Here is a 14,646-nt window from a genome sequence, read left to right as displayed (position 1 = left end):
GGCAGACAGTCTCTCCTCTGCTGCCGTTGCAGTGTAGTCACTAAACTTCTATCTCCTTTGTTTGGCCTGGAGTGAATTCTTTCCCTGCCTGTGCCCGCCTCCACCATATCAGGTTGCTCCACAGACACAGCTTTGGGGGGCTTTCATTCAACCCATAATAGCCACCTTGAGAATAGCAGCGGCCTTAGGATGAGGGGTGTAGACAGGAAGATAGGCAGAAAGATAAAAACCCCAATCTCCCTTCCTTCCCTCACCCCATCTCCTGTCAGGACTTTCATTGGCCAAACCCAGCAGGAAATCAGAGGGCATGAGTGTGGCTCCCGGGGCCAAGAGCAGGGAAGAGAAGTGGGGGAGAATGGATCTGGAGGGACAAACAAAAGACGGCAGGGCACCATGTCAATCAAGGGAGACCGGACTCTATTTTATTTGGAACTTCAGCGGGAGAGGTGGCCACTGCAGAAATCGGAATTGATTGGCATCAGAGCCGATCATGTCACATATCTGTATCGGGATGTGTTCAGAGTTGTTGCCCATTCACAGGGAATGACTACTTCCTTATACCCGCAAGTCATCGTCTGTTACAAGCGTTTCCGTCCTGAACGCCTCACAGATCTGCATGTTGTCCTTGCACAGGGGCCATGCTAATCTTGTCTATATCATTCCAGTTTTAGTATATGTGCTGCCCACACAAGCACCGAATATATATTCTTGTATTTTAAATACCTTTTATTTCCTCCTTTAAGTTAATTGTGGCATTTTGTTTTGTTTTGTTAATATTATGAAACTGTGATACAGGTTGGTTATATTATCTATGAATGCTAAAAGTGGCATTGAAGGGGCACCACCTGGGTGGCTCAGTCAGTTAAGTGTCTGCCTTCAGCTCAGGTCGTGGTCCTGGGATAGAGCCCCACATCATCACTGGGCTCCCTGCTTAGCAGGGAGCCTGCTTCTCCCTCTCCCTCTGCCTCTGCCCCTCCCCCTGCTTGTGCTCTCTCGCTCTCTCCTTGCTCTCTCTCAAATAAACAAATAAAATCTCAAAAAAAATAAAGTAAAATTGGCATTGAAAAATATTATTGGGGTTGCATAAAGTTGAGAGCTACAAGGTGTAGGTGACTCATAGTGCCAACACACTAAGTGCTGGATACATAGTACCTATTGGCGGCATTAAGGCTATGATCAGCTTCATCACCTCCAAGCACAATTGGATTGAGGACCCTAGAGAATGGGGCCTGCTGTGAGTCACTAGGCAAGGAGAGGGCCTGGAGCCAGTCCCCTGGAGGTGGTATGACGTAAGCCTGGGTCCTGAGAAACCCTGGCTCTGACACCAAGGTTCCCTCCCCCAGAGCAAGATGTCTCCAGAGGAGGAGATTCTTTCTCTTGAGCCCTGGAAGCCCTCAATGAGCTACTTGAGCGTATCAGCATCCTGGGCTTTCCCACAAAGCAGGGAGTTGTGAGGGAGGTGACTAGGCCTGGCTCCAAAGCTCAAACCAGACAGCCCCACCAAGCTGACATCAGTGGGCTGGCTGGCCAGGGAGGGCAGGGTGGGGCTGGCCTGGGAGCCTAGCTGTCTCACCCCCAGGGGGAGGGAGGAGCTGAGAGAAGAGGGAGGAGGGGAAGGAGGGAGGAGAAAGGAAGGAAGGGGTGGGAAGTGAGCCTGGGGAAATCTGACTCAGGCCCGTCTGGACAGCCACAGGGAGGGGAAATGGAGTACATGATACCTCCTCGCTTGAAACCTGGCATTCAAGACCCCTGCTTACATCTCCATCCTCATCTCATGCCATTCCCTGCCATGCAGACTACTTATAGATTCTTCCAAAGGCCAGGCTAATCCACACTTTCCGTCATACAGTTTTCTGCCTGAATTGCCTTTCTCTGGCTCATCTAGCTCAAGGCTTCCTTAAAAATATCACTTTCTCCATGAAGTATTCCCCAGTCCAGACACAATTACTCTTGTCTCTGCACTGAAATCTAGAGATGTCGAAAATAGACTAGAATTACCATTTATTAATTTAGTGCAGTGTTCCCAGACTTTAGCATGCATCAGAATCACCCACGAGGCTTTTAAAATGTGGATTGCTGATTTCTAAGTTTCTGATTCTAATTCTGGTGTAGGGTGGTGTGGGAGGAGGTAACTGAGGACATGACTGCTGGCTGACCCTCAAGCAGGACCTGGGCAATGGGACGCTCCTCACCCCCTCCCCTGTCCTTGGGATGTGTATTCTGCCTACTGTCCCCACAGTGGGAGCATTCCAAGGATGTAGCTTTGAGAGAGTAAAGTGTTGTTGAGACCACCTGGGACTGAAGACATGGCTGAACCCAGTTAAGGCTTCTATATAAACTTTTAAGATTAGGTGGTTGGGTGCAGAGATGTACTTCTCTTGTGGCCACAAAAGCCAAGTCTTGTAAGTAAGTTCCCTTGCTTATTAACCTGCCACTTACCAATCTGGAGTGGCCTGCCTCTTTCTTTGGTCTCTCTCTCTGCCTTCTGTGTACGGCGCCAGTTTGTGAACCAACAGGTGAGGTCAAGAATTTTCATTTTTAGTAAGTGATGTTGCTGGTCCCAGGATCACACTTTGAGAACCACTGGTTTAGTGCAAGAAATGATCATTCCTGGGTGTGATCAGTGCTTATTTATTAATTCATTTGGTGAATGTTTCCTACAGGCCTGCAGGATGCCACACATAGACTACGTGTTGAGTATTCAGGAATAAGCAAAGCAGACATAGAACTTACCCCCATGGAGCTTCCAGTTAATGGGGGAAGACAGGAAGCAAATAAACATACTATTAAGTATATAATAACAAATTGTGATAAATGCTGTAAAGGAAAATAAGAAGAATATGATGAAAAAGAATAATAACAGGGCACCTGGGTGGCTCAGTTGGTTAAGCAGCTGCCTTCGGCTCAAGTCATGATCCAGCAGTCCCTGGATTGAGTCCCACGTAGGGCTCCCTGCTCAGCGGGGAGTCTGCTTCTCCCTCTCCCTCTGCCTGCCTCTCTGCCTACTTGTGCTCTCTCTCTATCTCTCTGTCAAATAAATAAACAAAATCTTTAAAAAAAATAAAAAGAAAAGAAAAAGAATAATAACTAGAGCCTATTTCAGACGGGGTGATCAGGTAAGGCCTTTTGGGTAAAAGAGACTTTTATACAGGCATACCCTAAACACTTATTGCACTGTATTGTTATCTATTTTTAAGTTATTCAGCTAACCACTAGACTATGTGCACCCTGAAAGCTAGAATCTTGTGTTATTAATATTTGTGCCTTCAGTATGCTGCAGAGAGTAGGGCCTTCGCAGATAGTGTAAAATAGATGGGAAGATGGAAGGATCATTGGAAGGATGAATAAGTGATTAAATAAACTGTCAGATGTATGTATGTTGTATGTATGCATTGATGGATGGATGGATGGATGGATGGATGGATGGATGGATGGATGACTGTCTCTAGCAGCAACATGGAGAACCAGGATTCCTGCTGGTACCAGTGAGACAGAGTGGAAACTAATAGAAACTTAGCTGACTCCTTTGCTAAATTTCCAAAACTTGTCTATCATTTAAGGTGACCACCAATGTCCCCTCGTCCCCAAAGCTCCCTTGATTACCATTGCTGAGCCCCACTCCCCACATGAATGAGTTACTATCACCTCTTGCATTCCCACACATCCCACGCTTACTTCAACACACACAACTGCCTCGTACTTGCCATCTGCTCGCCACCTGCAAGTTTCTCAGGGCAAGCCATGTTCTCTGTGTCAGTCTTAGAAGGCAAAGGGGATGGGAGAGGAAAGAAAAGAAAGTTTTTCTCTAAGCCCCGGAGCCAAAGAAGGCACAGAACTCAGAGGGGGTGAGGAGATTCCTGCTCTGATAATTTACCGCATGACTTCAAAATAGCACTTTCAATGACACATTTCCTCTAAATATGTGTCTTAAGCTCCTACGAGGAGCATAGTTTATTTAAAGACTCAATTTGAGTCAAATAAGGAGAAGAAAAACACCCAGGGTCCCTCTGGGGTATTTAAAAATGGAGAGTGGAGAGAAAACTATATACAGACCAATTCCTTCCCTCTGAAGACTCTCCACCCAGGGATGAAACTCGACCTTCTTTGCAGGCTTCAGACTGCCATATATTTGTGTCCCTTCTCATCAAGGCTCACAGCCACCAAGCCCAGTCCTCCTATACCAAAGACACTTGAATTCAGAAAGGAATTTCCAAAGGAGTTAGAGGTGGGAGAAGAGCTCCCCTCCATCTAAAAGAGGACAGAATTAAGAATCTGGGACATGAAACTCCCCAAAGATTGAAATAAAATTCGTCTCAATTGTGAAGGACCTGAACAGATGACTCTCAGAAGAGGGCAAGAGGATTGAATATCTCCTGTCAGCATGAATATCTAACATGAATATTAACTAAAAAACGTAAAGAAAGCAAGATTTCATATGTATGTGGGTAATGCGCGTGCACACACACACATTAAACCATAATACCCTGTATGAATCAGGATGTCCTGAAATGGTCTCAAGTGGAACTGTAATTGGTACATTTCTGAAATCATTGGGCAATAGGTCTTAAGAGCTAATAAAACATTCATGCTTCCCCTCCACACACACACACACCCTCAAAGGAAGGCGTGATTTGACATCAATTTATTTCCAATTCTGATCATCTATCCTAAAGGGATCATTTGAAATACAAAAACAAACAAAACAACAGCAAAAAAAAAACACTGATCACAAATACTAATCACAAAGATATTCATCCTTATGTTATATATAATAGTGAAAGACTGAAAAATGCCTGTAAATCCAGCAACTACAGAATGGTTGTTGGTTAGACCTTTATAGAATGTTAGTTATCCACGCCCAATTACGTATGCTGCAGAGTTCTTCCTTGGGGAATGCGCTGGCAGCAATAATTGTCTGGGGCGCAGGCTGCAGGTTCTTTAGGAGAGCACCCTGATTGGTCCCCCAAGTCCAAAACCTGGTTCTCAGCTTCTCAGGATCAGAATCTGGCTTTCTTAGTGCACCAGCTAGGAGCAGAGTCTTGGTGACAGACTTTCACTAATACCACCCAAGGCTTATATAGCCATCAAAGGCCGATCTATTAGATCACAGTGGATGACATCCCTTTCCAAACAGCAGAATATGTGTATCCACTGCCAAGATGTGTCCCTCAGCTGATAGTCGGGTGGATGGTAAGAAAAATCAGATTACTTGGTGAGCTGCATGTCTGAATAAAAGGAAATGGGCAGTCTTGAGGAATATTTTTCAAGCCAAGGTGAAGCTTGATGAAGTGTCTCTGATCTATAGGACAGACAATTTCTCTAGTGACTGAAACACTAGTTTCTCTTCCTGGGATAGCAGGGGCTGCTCGGTGACCAGTTTGCTTTCTTGCACCTGCCTTTCCACGCTCACTGCTTCTCTTTCTATGAATGCAGTTCCATTCTCAGCAGAAGTGACTGACCAATCCAGGGTGACACCATCTCGACCAATCATCCTCCCTTCTCTGGGCATAGAGACTTGGGATTGTGCTAGTTATTAATCTGTTGCCCCTAGGCTCCACATTTAGCCTTCATTGTCTACTCTACAAAAATAGAGTAGAACATCTCAACATTTTTTCTTTGCTAGCTGACAAATGTAAAGCTTTGCCAGTAGAAGTCCCCAGAGAGATATTGTAAGAGGAATTTTCTTTCCTGATTGAGGTGTGTTCTGTTCAGCAAGCCCCGTGACCCCGGGGCACCTGACTCGGACAGCGTGGACAGCTTCTCCAGTATCCAGGTCCTGCAGGGCAAGTGACTTCTCTAGCATCAAGTTCCTGCAGGACTGATGGTGTCTTCAGCAGCAGTTCCTGCAGTGCATGGTGGCCAGCATCCTCCAAAGGCCCACAGCTTTCCCTGGCACTCTTCTCCACTCCCTTTTGTAGAGCAGCAACTCCAGTGAACACATCCCAAGCAGGTTCTGCCGGTGTAGCGCCACTGTGCGGTCTCTACTGACCACCGACCCACAGCCACACCCTCTCTGATAAGGTTTTAGATCCGGGCCCTGGGAGTGGGGGGAGGGAAGCCTTGCCCTCGACACTCTGTCTCAGCTCCAAAGAGACTTAACTAGAACAATCTGATTCTGAGAGACATTGCACCTCCTCTCATGATATATTAATTTCATTAGAACATTTCGAGTTTGAGAGATGTCCCCTTCTGAAACATTACTTATAAAAGTGAAAATGAAAACTTAAAAGTCCAATAGTAGATACATTTTGAAAATTTTAATGTGCTTGTTTCTTTCACCTTTCCCCTCTTCTGCACAAAGCAGGTGGGGTGGTTATCTCCATCTGCCCCTTCAAATCCGCGGTCCACCGTTTCCAACCTGCTCTGTGTGCTGGGAGGCTGACCCCTGTGGGCTATTTATTCCTCTGCCTTCCAGTTCTGTTCAGCTAATGGGAGGCAGGGGAAGAGATCTGAGGGCAGGTGGAGAGATGTCAGAGTGATCACTCCCCTGGTTCCCTTTCAGCCAGACCACAGGGAGCCAATGGCTGTGATCCTTCACTGAAATTCCCGTTGGACAGTCTCTCTCCTGCGGGTAGAGCTTTTGCTGTTTCTCCTTCAGGACTAGGGGTGGCAATGCCCTCCCACATCTCTAGTCCCCTGAGTGCTTTGTGGTTTCTTGTTTGTTACCTTAGCCTTGCTGGCACCTTTGTAAATGGTCCCTCCATTAAACTCTTCAGTGACACATCAAATGAACCATGTTTTCTGCTGAGACCTTGGGGAATTCAGTATCCATGAGAAGGAGAAGAGACCAGGGATTAGAATTTATTACAGAAGGCTTGCAAAGAGAAAGACTGAGATTTCAGCCCTGCAAAACAGAATCATGTAGTAAGAGAAAAGCCTTAAAGGCAGGCTATTTATGTTATTTCTTAGGGGTGCCTGAGTGGCTCAGTGGGTTAGGCATCCAACTCTTGATTTTGGCTGAGGTCATGATCCCAGGATCGTGAGATTGCTTAAGATTCTCTTTCTCTCCCTCTGCCCCTCCCCCCCCTTATTTCTCTCAGGAAAAAAAAAGTTATTTCTTTTAGAATATTTTTTAGTTAGACCCACGGTTAATTTTCCCTATTAAGTGGGTGCAAGTTGTACAGGAGGCTAGATCAGCTAAAGAATATAGAAATCACAGTTTTTCTGCACATTCCCAGTTGAAGTGTGATATAAATCTGTCACCACTACAGGGACCTGATTAACTAAATGATAGATGGATAGGATGGAATATTAATGATTACAGCAAATTTTGATGAGTAAGAGCTTATAGTGTACTGCCAAGTGAAAAAGGCATGAAACTTATAGTATTTTTGATCTCAACTATGTTAAATATGTACACATATATGCATAGAAAAAAATAATCAGAAAAAAAACAAATCAAATCAAAAAACAAATCAGAAAAAAAAACTTGTAAGGATTTCACCAAAATGTAAAGAGGTTGCCTTTAGATAGTGGGATTAGGGTTGGTATTTATTTTTTTCCTTTATATTTCTCTTTATTTTCTAATTTTTCTGCAATGAGCATGAATTACTTTCGTTGCCAGAATTTTTTTTTTTTTTCTGGTCGTCAAATGATCCACTATTGAAATATTTTCCTTTGTAGTTTTTAAGTAGCTGGGCATTCCACCGCACCACTATTGATGTCATCTATGATGTCATGAGGGTAGTGGCCATCAACATTGCAGCCCACAGACTGGGCAGTCCCCAGGATCTCTTTAATGCTTCCAGAGAGTTGTCTGGCTAAAGATCAGTGTCACATCTGTCGGGCAATATTGACAATCTCATCAAAAATGATATTTCCACTGTGCTTAATGTTTTTCTGCTTCTTTCTGTCTCCTGGCGGTTCCTTAAGGGCTTTGATAATCAGGGCAGAGGCAGAAGGAACCCACTTCAATCTGTACCTGTCTGTTCTGAATGGTCCATTTCACTGTCATCCTCAGACCCTTCGAATCCCTGGTCGCCTTAGCGATGTCATCACCATCCTTTTTTGGAGACAGGCCCAGGGGGCTGATCTTCGGGGCCAGGGCAGATGTGGCACCGACTTCGACACCAGTGCACCTCAGGTACACGACTTTGATCTCACTGGGGTCGAACTTAGGCGGCCTGGTGGAGGTGGCTGGTGTCCGATGACTGAAGACAGTTACCTGGCCTCCTCTGAGCCAAAAGCCAAAAACTGTAGCTAGAATTGTATTTGGTTTTTTAAGAGAACACATACATCACGTTCTACTCACACTATTAGAAACAAATCAGACTGACCCTGGCAAGTGCCAGCCAAGGAATTTCCCTCCAGATATGCCTTGGCCTGATTAGTGTCAGCAAGCTCAGCAAACAACTCTCTGAGTTAACTCTTTCTTCAGAAAAGAGTAGGAGGTAGTGAGGCAGGGACCGTTCTGATGAGGTCTAACTGTAGGAATGGGGTTGCTATAATGGATCCAATTGTCCTGAGCACTTGCTGTGGAGGTATGGGAAGTTCTTAGTCTTCCAGTCAGGGTCCAGTTGGCCCAACTCTGTGGGCTGCTGAGAAATAAGCTGAACCAGAACTAGCCCTGTCCTTGAGGAACAAACACGGGACTCTACACCCAGTGACATGCACAGGCCATGAATGTTGTCCTTGGAGCGTGGAAAACATAGCCAGGCCAGCTTACTCAGGACTAGGTAGAGACTTGTAAGTTGATGTCCCTTTTCCCACCCAGGTGAATGTGGTCCTGCCTTTGGGCCTTCGCGTGGGCCTTTCGTTCTTCTAAAAATCCCATCTCTGTCTACCAGATTCCTGCGGACTTACCTTTGAGTATCTAGGTAGAATAGCAAGACTTCATCCTGGTGGATCCAGGCCTTGGCTGCTCTGTGCTGATCCTCTGAAGGGTCCAGACAGGCGCCCCCTGCTGGAGGATGCGGCACACATGAGACCTTCTGGAGTAGGGCCGGAAAGTATGCTGAAAGGCTATGCTGGTATTTCGATACTTTGTTTTGTTTTGCTGTTGTAGAGGAGAAAAAAAAATGTTCTCTCTACCCTTCTGAGTTTTTAGCTGAGACCCCTGTAATAAATGACAGATTAACAAGGGAAAAAACCAAGTTTATTAACATGTATACTTCATGTGTACGTGCGAGTTACCCAGCTAGGGAGATACCAGTAAGTCCCTGAGGTGGTTTAGAATTCAGGATTAAATACACTCTTAATACGGAAAGGGAAGGGGGAATGTAGGCCTCTGATAGGAGAGAAAATGATTTTTAGGAAAGATGAATGGGCCGTCAGAATAGATGGGAGGTATAAGAGTTTGAGACAAAAGTCTGTCTTCTGGGCGTGGTATTGACTTCTAGTCCCCTCTCCTGTTACGAGACAGTTTTCCCTGGTGAATGATACCTCAGGGGAGGGATCTATGATAAATGAGTTCCTTTTGGAGGATCCATGTTGAGGCAGATAAGAATTTAGAGAAAGTTTCTCTCTACATTTGCTGTTTTTCATGTGCCTACAAGTCAGCATAATCAAATACCAAAGCGGCATGTTTCGGGATGGCCTGTTCTGCCACCCTTTGTTGGGGTTACTGATGCTGTGGTTTTCAGTTTCCCTCCCCTTAGTTACCCCCCACCTAGGCTAGGCACCCCCCACCCATCGAAAGCCAAGTCTGTGGGAAGAGTGTTCCCCCAGGTCCTCACCAAGGCCTCTGGCCGAGGCCCAGCCTGCCTGCATTCTTCCTGTGGCCTGCAGAGCTCATGCCAGCAGTGCCCAGGGCCAGGCCCAGACAAGGGCATGACCTGTTAAGGGGGGAAGAGAATCTAAAACTGGACTGGTTCAGCCTCTGGGTGCACTTGCCCTGAACATCTTTGCTTCCTGATGGGTCAGGCTGCCTGCCATCAATCCTCACTGTACCTCCTCCCTCTACCAGTGTTGGGGATTGAGAGAAGCTAAGAGTTCTTCATAGAGGGCCTGAACACTAGGCTGTGTGGCTGGCCATCTGCCTGGTCCAGAGCTGGTTTCTCTGGGAGGAGAATGGGAAATATCCCTTCCCTGTCTGAACCCTGCTCATTCCCTTCCTCCCGGTCTCTGCCATTATATCTACCCAGTTGTGGCAGACCTCTAGGCATATATATATATAATGAGGTATGGCCTCATTATCTGTTCTTGCTCCCTAATGACATCCTGCCGCTTCACCTGGTGAGGCCGTCATTGCTAGGTGGTGGCAAGGAAAGAAGAGAAGACACTCGCGGCCCATCCCAGTCTTCCCTTCCTAGTCAGTCTGTCTGGCCAGGCCTGGAAACCACTAGGTCAGCCTTTGGCCAGGGTGCCACTCAGAAATACATTTTGGCTCTGTTGACATTCTTATCCAAAAGTGTGCTCATTTTAAGGCAGCACTTCTCAAACAGTAAAAGTCAAGTATCTGGGGATCTTGTTAAAGCGCGAAGTCTGGCTTGGTAGCTTTAAGGTGGAGCCGAAGATTCTGTCTTTCCAACAAGCTCCTGATACTGCAAGGATGTAAGGGGCCCAGTCTCATATTCTAGGCTTAGTGAGGTATTGCTTGGTCTGTGAAGATTATCAGAACTCCAGTGTCAGAATTAATCACTGAGCTCCATTGTTTCCCCCAACATCTGGCTCAGACCTTGACATTATCTTCTGACTGACAGTCTGACTTGACTCATCTGTCCCCCTGCTAGCCTATGGGTCACTGGGACAAGTAATCTCTGTAGCCCTATTATCTAGCATGGTGGGTACCCAACAGTTTTTTGAATAAATGAAGGAACACATTAGTGGCTTTTGAAGGCAACTTATAAAAAATGGAGGTCATTAATAGCTAGGACATTTCCTAAGCCGTGTTTCTTGAGATACTAGTTCTGTGGGGGTATTAAAAGATGTGGTAGGTGTGGTAGGAAGGTTCTGTAATCACTGAAACTGGGAAATGCTGGATTAAAAATAGACATCTGGGGGTGCCTGGCTAGTCAGTAGAGCATTCAACTCTTGATCTCAGGGTTGTGAGTTAGGGCTCCACATTTTTTTAAAAATAAAAATAAAATTTTTTTAAAGATTTTATTTATTTATTTGTTTATTTATAGCAAGTGAGCAGGAGGAGGGGCAGAGAGAGAATTTTGAGCAGACCCCATGCTGAGCATGGAGTCCCATGTGGGGCTCAATCTCACGACCCTGAGGTCATGACCTGAGCCAAAATCAAGAGTCGGATGCTCAACTGACTGAGCCACCCAGGCGCCCCTAAAAAAAAAAATCTTTAAAAAAAATAGACGGGGTGCCTGGGTGGCTCAGTTGGTTAAGCGACTGCCTTCTGCTCAGGTCATGATCCCAGGATCCTGGGATCGAGCCCCACGTTGGGCTCCCTGCTCCGCGGGAAGCCTGCTTCTCCCTCTCCCACTCCCCCTGCTTGTGTTCCCTCTCTCGCTGTCTCTCTGTCAACTAAATAAATAAATAAATAAATAAATAAATAAATAAATAAAATCTTTTAAAAAAATAAAATAGACATCTGAAGAGCTTCTCAAAACCTTTAATATACTGATGGCCATTGCCAGTGTCCAAGAGAGGGATCCAGTAGGTAGCATTACCATTACTTATTTGACCTCAGAAAACTTTCCTCAGAAGCATCTTATAGGGCTAGTGTGCTGAGGAATATCCTCGTGACAATCGTCACTCTGGGTGTTCATCTAAGGATTGTAGATAAAAAATTACACGGGAGGGCTAGAGAGAGAATAGTTCCTCCTGAGAAGAGAGGATATGAGGGCCAAAAAGAGAGACTAAGTCATCGAACTTCTAAGGTCTTATCAGCCACTGTGGGACTGTCCTTCCTCTTCCGGATTCCCAGGGAGGGAACTCCCTCTTCTTCCTTGATGAACCAGAGTGGCTGAGAGGGAGGCCAGGAAACCTAGAGAAAAGAGAACCTGGATGACTGCTTGGAGCTCAGTCCCCTAAAAGGCGAAGGGCTCCAGTAAGTATCTCCAGGAAGAGCTTTACTGCAGCCAAGACGCAAGGGGGCAGGTTTTAAAAGAGATCCCATACAGCAAGTCTGTGGCTGAGATTAGGGTTGAAATAAACTGGAAAGAAAGAAAGGAAGATCCTAGAAAAAGGCCCCAAGTGAATCCCAGAATTCATTTACCTTAAAATAGTGGTTCTCAACTAGATGCAACTTTGTCCCCATCATTGGACATTTGACAATGTCTGGAGATGTTTTTGGTCATCACAACTGGGGAGAAGTGCATCTAGTGTAGTAGTGACCAGGGATGGTGCTAAACATCCTCTGATGCACAGGACAGCTCCTTATAACAAAGAATCAGAAGGCCAAAATGTCATAGTTCTACCGTTGAGAAGCCTTGCTTTAAATGCGGTTCTGAAATGTCACCTTTAATTGAAAATTTAGGATGTTGCTTAAATTCAGCTGTTTTACAGCAAAGAATTGGGGAAAGTTTATTCGGTAAAAGAAAATTCATGATCATCAATGTGATGGTCCAAATCTTAGTCAACAATACTATTTTGTAAGCTTAAATCGTATCACAAACAAGAGGATATGTTTTGCAAGGAGCTATAGAAATAAAATGACCCATAACAAATATTTCCCATAGTTTAAAAGTTTAGGATCTTGCTCAGATTAACCTGTTTTAACTCAAAGAATTGGAGGGAATTTACTAAGTAGAAGGAGATAAAGAGATACAAATAAATATTAAGAGTAGAGATGAGAAGGATCCCACTCCTGGCTATGCAATTAGAGAAATTCTTACACAGGTTCATGAAGAGACATGTAAGAGGATATTTTATCATGAAGTTATTTGTGATTGTTGGGGTGCTGGATGCAGTGAGGCATCCATCTCTGGAATATTCTACCACAGTAAGGAGCAATGAGCCAGATACACACACAACATAAGGTAGATCTTTAAAACACAGTGCTGAATGGGGGGGAGGTGGGAAGGGAGAGTAAGGAACAGAAAGAGACCTCCAACAGGATACTATTGATTGGAATTAAAAATACATGCCCACAAAACAATGCCTCATGCTTTCAAGAACACTCACAAATAGAATGATTCCCAAACCTTGGACACTACACAAACTTTACGGGTGGACTCAGGAATTAGGCACCACTGCCACCTGGTGGTAGCAATTCAAAATTGAGGCATAATTCAGGTTGGTTTTTTTAGGTTTTGTTTTTGTTTTTTTGTTTTTTTAAGGATTCCACTTGCTCTAAATCTTTGCCAATGCTTGATATTGACTGTCTTTTTTGTTTTAGCCCTTGGCGAGTGTGTAGTGATATCACAACATAGCTTTTTTTCATTTTTATTTTTTTTATTGAAGTATAGGGGCGCCTGGGTGGCTCAGTTGGTTAAGCATCTGTCTTCGGCTCAGGTCATGATCCCAGCGTCCTGGGATCGAGCCCCGCTTTGGGCTCCCTGTTCAGCGGGGAGCCTGCTTCTCCCTCTCCCTCTGCTGCTCCCCCTGCTTGTGCTCTCACTCCCTCTGTCAAATAAATAAAATCTTTTAAAAATATTTTTATTGTAGTTGACGCACAGTGTTACATTATTTTCAGGAGTGCAAATTAGTGATTAAACAACTCTATACATCATACTATGCTCACAAGTATAGCTACCATCTGTCACCATACAACCCTATTACATTATTGACTATATTCCCTATGCTGTACCTTTTTTAAAAGTTTTTTTTTTTTTTTAAGTAAACTCTACGCCCAAAGTGAGGCTCAAACTCATAACCCCAAGGTCAAGAGTCATGTGCTCTACCGACTGAGCCAGCCAGGTGCCCCTCTATGCTACACCTTTTGTCCATATGATTTATTCATTCCATAACTGAAAGGCTGTATCTCCCAGTCCACTTCACCCATATTGTCCATCTCCTCATCCCTCTTCCCCCTGGTAACCATCAGTTTGTTCTCTGTACTTATGGGTCTGTTTCAGTTAAGGTTTTTTATTTTTTTTTAAAGACTTTATTTATTCATTTGACAGAGAGAGAGAGAGAGAGCGAGCAAAAGCAGGGGGAGCAGCCAAGGGAGAGGGAGAAGCAGGCTCCCTGCTGAGCAGGGAGCCCGACGCAGGACTCGATCCCAGGACCCTGAGATCATGACCCGAGTGGAAGGCAGACGCTTAACCAACAGAGCCACCCAGGCGCCCCACAGTTAAGTTTTTTTTTTTTTAAGATATAATTTATTTCCTATGAGATGCACAGATATTAAATGTTTAATTCCTTAACTTTGGCAATTGTATACATCAGTGTCATTATCACTCTAAACAATATAGAGAACATTTCCATCCCTCCAGAAAGTTCCCTCTACCCTTTCCTACACCTTACCCTAAAAGCAACCACTGATCTCTTTCTGTCACTATAAATAAGCTTTGCCTGTTGTAGAACTTGGTGTCCATGGAATTATACAGTGCTCCACCCACATCTCCTTGGCGCTCACCATTCCTGTGCATACCCGCATTTCCATCCGCAACCCCTGTGATCCTTTGGCTGCGGGCTTTCTCTGGATGCTCGGAGACAGGAGAGAGGCAGCCCGTAGTGCCAGGGAGTTAAGGACCTCACTCTCGCGTTCTCAATTGGTGACCAATGGGAGTTGGTGGCTATACAGCCCAGCTCCCTCACCCCTCAGTGGGGATAACTGAAAGGAGTTCCACACAGTGTCCCGTCCAT

General features: G+C 45.0%; 1 protein-coding gene and 1 non-coding gene across 2 annotated transcripts in view; both read right to left on the bottom strand.

The window, feature by feature from the left end:
* Nucleotides 1-588: 588 nt before the first annotated feature.
* Nucleotides 589-695, bottom strand: LOC112809676 (U6 spliceosomal RNA). The gene has a single exon (XR_003204636.1). It is a non-coding gene; the product is annotated as a U6 spliceosomal RNA (small nuclear RNA).
* Nucleotides 696-11,507: 10,812 nt separating this feature from the next.
* Nucleotides 11,508-14,646, bottom strand: part of BAG1 (BAG cochaperone 1) — a 31,529-nt gene continuing 28,390 nt past the window's right edge. The window contains exon 8 of the mRNA XM_025852833.2: nt 11,508-11,881. The gene's annotated coding sequence lies outside the window, so the exon portion shown is untranslated. The remainder of the gene's footprint in view (nt 11,882-14,646) is intronic.

The sequence above is a fragment of the Callorhinus ursinus genome, unplaced genomic scaffold (assembly GCF_003265705.2).
Source record: "Callorhinus ursinus isolate GAN/ISIS: 27379988/994484 unplaced genomic scaffold, GSC_fseal_2.0 scaffold42, whole genome shotgun sequence".
In the NCBI taxonomy this organism is placed as follows: domain Eukaryota; kingdom Metazoa; phylum Chordata; class Mammalia; order Carnivora; family Otariidae; genus Callorhinus; species Callorhinus ursinus.
Note: the sequence above shows the minus strand (reverse complement) of the source record. Positions and strands in the feature narration are given on the sequence as shown.